We start from the raw sequence: 9766 nt of genomic DNA on the forward strand, positions 1-9766 counted from the left end.
AGAAACAGGAGGAGGGGGTTAGATGAAGAGTATATATGTATATATATAATTTAAATAAACAGAAAATGGAGAAAACTTTAGATCATCAATCAAACAAATTGACCAACATCAGTTAATTATTTTTTAATACAAAACATAACATAGCATTACAGAACTGTTATGCAATGTTATGTTATGCTATGCTTTGTATCAAAAAATAATTAACCAATGTTGGTCAATTTGTTTGTTTGTTGATCTAAAGTTTTCTCCATTTTCTGCTTATTTAAATTTGATTGATTCCAGATAAACTTTTATTTATTCAGTTATTACCTGTACCCTATGAGCATAGGTGTGCCTGCATACCCATGTCCATAGGTAAATGATATGCAGGTGGCACGTAAAATACACCATTTTGAGCATGGCCGTTGCCAGTACCCCCTGACTGGCCGTCGTGCCGGTGGCACGTAAAAGCACCCACTACACTCTCAGAGTGGTTGGCGTTAGGAAGGGCATCCAGCTGTAGAAACTCTGCCAAATCAGATTAGAGCCTGGTGTTGCTATCTGGTTCACCAGTCCGCAGTCAAATCATCCAACCCATGCTAGCATGGAAAGCAAACGTTAAACGATGATGATGATGCTGATATGATACTGGTAGTAAGAATAGATATTCTTATCCCTTAGATGGTTATCCCAACTGCTAACTCTACTTACCTATATACATACGTGTGTGTGTGTGGACGCGTGTGTGCATGTCTTTGCATCTGTGTTTGTCCCCCACCACCACTTGATAACCAGTGTTAGTGTGTTTACATCCCAGTAACTTAACAGTTCGGCAAAAGAGACCGATAGAACAAGTATCAGGCTTAAAAAAAAAAAAGAACTTGGGTTGATTCATTCAACTAAAAATTCTTCAAAGTGGCGCACCAGCATGGACACAATCTAATGAGTGAGACAAGTAAAATATAAAGGTAAAATAGACTGTATCATGTTTTGCTTAGCAGCAATGCATGATACCAGAAATTTTGACAAGCTAGTCCATTCCTTATTTGAAAATCCGCGTAAACAGAGTTAGGACAGGCTAGTTTGTGCTTATATAATAATCTGCATTATTATTATTATTTCCTTTAGTGAAGGCGCATGGCTTAGTGGTTAAGGTAATTGGGTCATGTTCATAATTGGGTCATGAGTTCAATTTCCAGCAGTGCGTTGTGTCATTGAGCAAAACACTTTATTTCACATCGTTCATAGGGCAGTGAGCTGGCAGAATCATTAGCACACCAGTTAAAATGTTTAGTGGCATTTTGTCTGTCTTCACATTCTGAGTTCAAATTCTGCTGCCTTTCATCCTCTAGGGATTGATAAATTAAGTACCAGTCAATTACTGGGGTTGATGTAATCGACTTACCCCTCTCCCAAAATTACTGGCCTTGTGCCAAAATTTGAAATCACTATCATCATTTTCCTGGTCAATTGAAAAAGTAGTTATCCATATTGATGTAATTGACTGCTCTCATGCTCCAAAATGTGGGCCCTCTGACCAGCTTAGAAATCAATATTATTATTCTTCCCTACACCCCCTTAGGACAAAATAAAGAATTGATAACATATACTTCAGACGTTGGAATGGCAGAGATGACAAAGTGATAGACAACATGCCTTCAGCATTTAATTACCTCTTCTTACATTCTGAGTTCACACCCTGCCAAGGTCAATTTTGCCCATTGTCTTTCTCAGGTTGATAAAGCTGGAATTCATCTAACCAACTTTATCCCTTCCACAAAATGTGTGGCCTTACACCAATGTTACAAATCATGAAAAAACATCGATCAGAAAGATGAGTGATGGTAATAAATTCCTTGTGGTGTTTAGTTACATCTTTTTATGTTCAGAGTTCAAATCCTACCTGATCGACTTGGCCTTCAATCCTACGCATTACACAACAGAAGCAATAAATTCAAACACTTGTACTATTATACTGAGTTGATTCAATCACCTACAGTCTTTTCCCACTCTCCAAAAAACAGCAGCCTTGATCCAATTTAAAAATCCTTTATTATCAATAGTAATGGAGTAGTAGTAATAACAGAGAGCTAGATTAAATGCTTAGTCATCGTTTTAAGTAAAAATTTATATATGTTCCTTTGCACTGAAATTCAAATGTTATGTGTTAACAGTACCTTTCAATAATCTCCATGTAAAATTAATCAAATAAATACCTGTCAAAAGCTGAAATCAATCTCATAGGCTACACCCTCACCAAAATTTGTAGCCTTGAGCCACTCTAAAAACATACATTATTAGCAGTAGACTTCTAGTAAACTTCTCTCTCTCTCTCTCTCACATACACACACACTCTCCTCTCTCTGAACTGGTTATATAAAAGGGCCAAGAAAGGGACGTTCACATCACAGCCCCACTACCAATCTTTTCACCACCACTGTAAACATAAAAAAAAAAGCAAGTGCTGTAGCCATGATAAATATTTAGAGTAAATAAATATGTGTATGTAAATATTTCAGTAATAGTCCAAAACTAATGTTTTTCTGATGCAACTGTGTCATCATCATCATCATCATTACCATTACTGTGGAGTAGTGGTAATAGAAGTAAGTGTGGTGTACTTGTTTCCTCCTTATAATTTTTTGCTTGTTTATGTGTGTGTGATATGTACATATATTTATATATAAGAGAACCTTGTGAATGTAAGTGTGTGTGTGTGTGTGTGTGTATGAAGTTGCTTCCAGTAATTGCACACACACACTGCTCCCAATAATGAAGTCCATGTGGTTTCTTTACTTGGTATTTGTCAGTCACAGCTGCAAGTAGATGCCCTATACCTACAAGTCTAAAGTCCTAAATATTGGGATATCCATGTATGGGATGAGTGAGGAACACAGGTTACACTAGACTATGAAAATAACATTAAATAGCTTTTTAAAAGATAACCATAAATTTGATAGTCTCTCTCACCAGTTGAGAGTGGGGGAGGCAGACAGAGAGGACACAAAGTTCAGATATTTCCATGTTAGTATAGATTACACCTTTTTAGCTACATTCAGACAACACACACACACACACACACACACACACACACACACATTTATATATGTGTAAGTGTATGTCTTGAGCACCGAGGGCGATTTGATCAAGTATCATGTTCAAAGTGAATAGCAAATAAGTATTTTCTCTGGTTATGACACTAATCAGTCAATAGCAGGTTAACTTACTCAGATCAAGCTGATACACATGTATTTACTCAACAGATATGTGTGCTAAGGTAATGTAGTAGACATTCAAGTAAACAAACAAACTTGGATTTAGAAAGAATAACTGTTGTGGTGCGTTTCACCTAGTTGTCAGGAAAATGTATCAAGATCATCTGGAAATGTGATTTGTTACAGGCCAGTATCCTAGCCAGAGAAAGATTAATCTCACATTGATTCACACCAAGAAAATGGGACTTAATTTATCGACCCCGAAAAGATAAAAGGCAAAGTCAACCTCGGCGGAATTTGAACTCAGAACGTAACGGCAGACAAAATACCGCTAAGCATATTGCCCAGCATGCTAATGTTTCTGTCAGCAAGCCGCCTATAACCTTGTACGTTAATATATTCAATACTACAATGTGCAAGGTATCCATTTTTTTTTCTTCCAAGATTGTAGAAGGTGATTAGAGGGAGATTTGGCTGCTTTCTCCAGCAGGTTGAACTATTACATAAAAAGTGTTACAAGTAGCACAATGCACCATGTACAAGGTCAGCATGCTATGGGCACTGAGTACACAATCAGTCTACCAGAAACACTACCATAGCATGTGCACACACAACTTCTCAAGAAGTATAACATTATCTTTTAATTCCTTCCAACTGTTTTAACACCTGAAACTATTTCAAATTTAAGAGAACATTTATGTAGCCTAATGATTTATGTATGTATAATAGTCAACATGAAAAAATTAACTAATAATGTTCACACACACCCCCCACGCCACCTTTTTTTTTTACCTTGTATTTCTTTCTAGAGAGCTGTTTAGTGCTTTCTGCATGCAATATGTTACCACTGACTTACTAACTTGTTTTTTATTTGGTTTTTGAGGGTCTTTTGTATGTGGATAGTATCTATGAGTTATTTCATTTCTAACTAATTTTATTTTTCTGCACACAATCTTGAGCATTTATTTACTGATTTATTCATCACTACTTTAGCAAAAATAAGACAGAAAAGAATAGGTTCAGAGTTGCAATGAGATACTTGCTTAAAAATTAAAAAAAAATTAAAATTTAGACATATGACTATTAATATTGTTTATTCCTCACTGCATATTTATTTCTTATCTTTCAAATGTTCAATGTATTAAATATGTTAACAGTCGTCATCATCATCATCATCATCATCATCATCATCATCATCATCATCATCATCATTTAACGTCTGCTTTCCATGCTGGCATGGGTTGGATGGTTTGACTGAGGGCTGGCAAGCCAGAAGGCTGCACCAGGCTCCAATCCGATCTGGCAAAGTTTCTACAGCTGGATGCCCCTCCTAACACCAACCACTCCGATAGTGTAGTGGGTGCTTTTTATGTGCCACGGGCATGGGACCAGTCAGCCAGCACTGGCATCAACCACACTCAAATGGTGCTTTTTATGTGCCACCAGCATGGGAGCCAGTCAGGCGGCACTGGCAACAATCATGCTTGAATGGTGCTTTTTACATACCACTGGCATGGGACCAGTCAGGCGGCACTGGCATCAACCATGTTCGAATGGTGCTTTTTATGTGCCACCGGCACAGGTGCCAATCAAGCAGTACTGTCATCAGCCACAACAGCGATTTCACTTGAATCAACAGGTCTTCACAAGCGCAGTTTATTGCCCAATGATTGAAGAGTATTCTTAAATGGTCTGGTTATGCTGCACTGGTATAGGCCACAGTTACAGTCTCACTTGGCTTGCTGGGTCTTCTCAAGCACAGCATATCTCCAAAAGTCTCAGTCACTTGTCATTGCCTTGATGAGGTCCAACGTTCAAAGGTCATGCTTCACCACCTCATCCCAGGTATTCCTGGGTCTACCTCTTCCACAGGTTCCCTCTACTGCTAGGGTGTGACACTTTTTCACACAGCTGTTCTCAAGCATTAGCATTAATGTAAATCTATTTTCAAGTTATATATTTAATAATGCATAAATTTCTTTCACATATAGCTATATATATATTAAATGGTTCAAATGTACAAGAAACAAAAGACAAAGATAGGTGAGATAACAACAAGGTATATTAGTTTGACACTCAGGAAAAATGGAAGTCTTTGATGTTTTGAGCCTATGCCCTTTAACAGAAAGGAATGAAGAAAGAAAACGGAGAAAGAAAAGAGCTGAGAGAGAAAAAATGTGTGTGAATTAATGATTTCACATGTGAAATTGACTGATATTACAATGAATTTAGAAAATGAATATTCCAATTGTTTGATCAATGGAATGGAACTATTATTCTTTTACTTGTTTCAGTCATTTGACTGCGGCCATGCTGGAGCACCGCCTTTTAGTTGAGCAAATCGACCCCAGGATTCTTTGTAAGCCTAGTACTTATTCTATCGGTCTCTTTTTGCCGAACCGCTAAGTTATGGGGACGTAAACACACCAGCATCGGTTGTCAAGCGATGCTGGGGGGTGGGACAAACACAGACACACAAACATATATATATATACATATATACGACGGGCTTCTTTCAGTTTCCGTCTACCAAATCCACTCACAAGGCTTTGGTCGGCCCGAGTCTATAGTAGAAGACACTTGCCCAAGGTACCATGCAGTGGGACTGAACCCGGAACCATGTGGTTGGTAAGCAAGCTACTTACCCCACAGCTATTCCTGTGCCTATTCATTAAATTATACAATAAGTGACAAAAAATTCCAAAGGTTTGCACATTTAATGCAATTTCCAGCCAGATTTAGTAGGATATGGTTCTGCTCCCCAAAGTTGTTAATAATGAAAACAAAGAACCACTTGACTGGGTAGTGACATTTTTTAAAATCAACATGTGCATGATCCCATCACATTCAGCAATACATTAAAGATTTAGATTATGTAGACCAGTGATTCTCAACTGGGGTCCCTATACAATTTTGTTGTCAAAGTTCAAGTGCAATAAATAGCTTACACTTCTACAATATGCAAAATATTTTAATTTTTTCTATACAATTGTTAATAATATTTAATTATATAAATACAGTAGGATATTTTTTTTTATAGATGTTGAATAGTCATGTGGGTCCAGTAGTGTAAAATAGGAATTAAAGGAGTCCAGTCCATAGACCAAAATTATTTGAGAACCATTTATGTAGACAAATTTGGAATCCAAAAGTCTGATGACAGGAGAAAATTTTGTGCTGGTCTCGCTAGGCTGCTTTCTACACATATTTTATTGTTAAAATTTTGGTTCATACACACACACTCACACATGTATGTATATGTGTTCGTATATAAGTACGCATATAAAACTATGATGTTCATATGTACTATTGTCTAGACATCATGGTTGTAAACAAGCATCATTGTCATAAAAGTGGTGGTGTTTGTTTCTAGTTTGCTGTAAAAACATACCTGGCTATGGAGAAATGTTACTTAGCTTCGAAACAGGTGAGGGTTGGTGGCAGGAAGAGCATCTCGCCATGGAAAATCTGTCTCAACAAATTCCATCTGACCTATGCCACTATGGAAAATGGACATTAAATGATATTGATAATGTATATCTATATTATGATGCTGTTCCCATCTCCTTATTAGGAGGCATAAGTACTTATACACACATGTACGCACATGACAGAAACTTCCGCCTACCAAATTCAATGACAAGGCTTTGGTTGGCCCAGAAGACACTGCCCAAGGTACCACACAGTGGAACTGAACCTGAAACGATGTGCCTGGAAAGCAAGCTTCCTAACCACAGTCATGCTTGTACCTATGTATAATTAACATATAAACACACACATATATACATACACACACACATACATACATACATAAATACATACAAATACATATACATACTTATATATAAATACATTTATACATGTATACATATAGATACGTATATAAATATACATACATATACACACACACATATAGGCGCAGGTGTGGCTGTGTGGTAAGTAGCTTGCTTACCAACCACATGGTTCCAGGTTCAGTCCCACTGCGTGGCACCTTGGGCAAAGTGTCTTCTACTATAGCCTCGGGCCGACCAAAGCCTTGTGAGTGGATTTGGTAGACGGAAACTGAAAGAAGCCTGTCGTATATATGTATATATATATATATATATATATATATATATATATATATATATATATATGTATGTGTGTTTGTGTGTCTGTGTTTGTCCCCCTACCATCGCTTGACAACCGATGCTGGTGTGTTTATGTCCCCGTAACATTAGCGGTTCAGCAAAAAGAGACTGATAGAATAAGTACTAGGCTTACAAAGAATAAGTCCTGGGGTCGAATTTTTCGACTAAAGGCGGTGCTCCAGCATGGCTGCAGTCAAATGACTGGAACATGTAAAGAGTGAATACACACACCTATATATACATTTTCAACCAAAGTTATTAGCACCCACAAAATTTCAGGCCTTGTGCCTGTAGTAAATTATACTAGTAACTTTTGTCAAACTAATAAAATTCAGCAGTATCAGCAACAGTAGCAGCAACTGGCAGCAGCAGCAGCAAATAAGAACTGGTATACTCTGCGCTGAGTTAGAATACGTTTCTTTTTGGGGAAGGGAAAATTTTTACATGCTCTTCCAAAACATGGTAGTGTGGAAAAAAAACAGTTTTGTGTGTGTGTGTGTGTGTGTGTGTGTGTGTGTGTGTGTGTGTGTGTGTGTGTGTGTGTGTGTGTGTGCACGCGCTTGCATGCATGCGTATGTGATGATGGTGATAGCTAGCACATTTTTTGCATCATTAATAGACCTAAATATTCCTTATCTCTAAAGAAGAGCCTTCCCCAGCCCTCCCACAAGATGACACAGTTTCTTCTCTCTCTCTATCTCTCTCTCTCTCTCCATCTCTCTCACTCTCTATCTCTATCTCTCTCTCTCTCTCCATCTCTCTCACTCTCTATCTCTATCTCTCACTTTGCAAGAATAACAACCATCGTAACCATTTCTAAGCATTTCATTCTTTAACAACTATCTCAAAGAATCCATCTTCAGAGACACGGTAGGATACATCTTATACTGTGACCCCCTCTTTCTCCCACCTTTGTCAACCTTGATCAAACGGACTTACAAATAATTACCCCCTCCACCACCACCAACAACAACAACAACGCCACCACCACTACCACCACCAGAGTAACTATTGCACTGTTGCTTACATCATTGTATATGAAAGGTGGTGGATGCAGAAAAAGAAGTGTTGGACAAAATGTTTTCTTTGATTACACATTTACTTATGTCTCTTCATGTTCTTGCTTCAAATCATGTGGCAGCCCAGTTCACTTTTCATCTCTCTGGAGGCCGGACGTACTATAAAGTTATTCCATTCGACCATACTTTTACTTACAAGTTTGTGATCTTGTGTTATTTTCATACAACTGAGTTCAACTAGTTTAATTTAATTTTTTTTATTATTATTGTCATTGTTGTTATTAAAAAGACCACAAGCTGGCATTATAGATATCATGCTGGACAAGTTATTCAGTGGCATTTCTTTCTGTTTTATGTTGTGAGTTCAAATTTCACCAATGCCAAATTCACCCTTCATCCTCTTGGAGTCAATAAAAGAAGTACCAGTCAAGCACTGGGGACAATATAATCAACTGCTTCCCTCCTACAGAATTTCAGGCCTTGTGCCTATAGTAGAAAGAATTATTGTTGTTGTTGGCACTCCATCGCTTACGATGTCGAGGGTTCCAGTTGATCCAATCAATGGAACAGCCTGCTCGTGAAATTAACATGCAAGTGGCTGAGCACTCCACAGACACATGTACCCTTAACATAGTTCTCGGGGAGATTCAGCGTGACACAATGTGACAAGGTTGACCCTTTGAATTACAGTAAGAGAGAGAGAAAGTTAGGGTGAAAGAGTACAGCAGGGATCGCCACCATCTCCTGCCAGAGCCTCATGGAGCTTTACGTGTTTTCGCTCAATAAACACTCACAACGACCGGTCTGGGAATCAAAACCATGATCCTATGATGGCGAGTCCGCTACCCTAACCACCAGGCCATTGTTGTTATTATTAAGGTGTCGACCTGACAGAATCATTAGCATGCCAGGCAGAATGCTTAGCGGTATTTCATCCATCCTTATATTCCGAGTTCAAATTTTGCTGAGGTAAACCTTGCTTTTCATCTTTTCAGGGTGGATAAAATAAGTACCAGATGAGCACTGGGGGTCAATCTAATCAATCTATCCTGCCTTCAGAATTGCTGGCCTTGTGTCAAAACTGGAAAGCATTATTATTATTATTATTATTATTAAAATACACCATTTCAAGCGTGGCCATTGCCAGTACCCGCCTGACTGGCCCTCGTGCCGGTGGCACGTAAAAGCACCCATTACACTCTCAGAGTGGTTGGCGTTAGGAAGGGCATCCAGCTGTAGAAACTCTGCCAAATCAGATTAGAGCCTGGTGTCGCCTCCTGATCCACCAGTCCTCAGTCAAATCGTCCAACCCATGCTAGCATGGAAAGTGGACGTTAAACAACGACGATGATGATGATGATGATGATTAAGGCAGCAAGTTAGCAGAATTATTAGTGCATCAAACAAAATGTTTAGCGACGTT

The 9766-nt window shown here is 38.3% G+C and overlaps 1 protein-coding gene across 1 annotated transcript in view; it reads right to left on the reverse strand.

The window, feature by feature from the left end:
* LOC106882854 (cAMP-dependent protein kinase catalytic subunit PRKX) overlaps window positions 1–9766 on the reverse strand; it is a 146814-nt gene that overhangs the window by 93128 nt on the left and 43920 nt on the right. The gene's annotated exons all lie outside the window — the stretch shown is intronic.

This window comes from Octopus bimaculoides, chromosome 3, assembly GCF_001194135.2.
Source record: "Octopus bimaculoides isolate UCB-OBI-ISO-001 chromosome 3, ASM119413v2, whole genome shotgun sequence".
Lineage (NCBI taxonomy): Eukaryota > Metazoa > Mollusca > Cephalopoda > Octopoda > Octopodidae > Octopus > Octopus bimaculoides.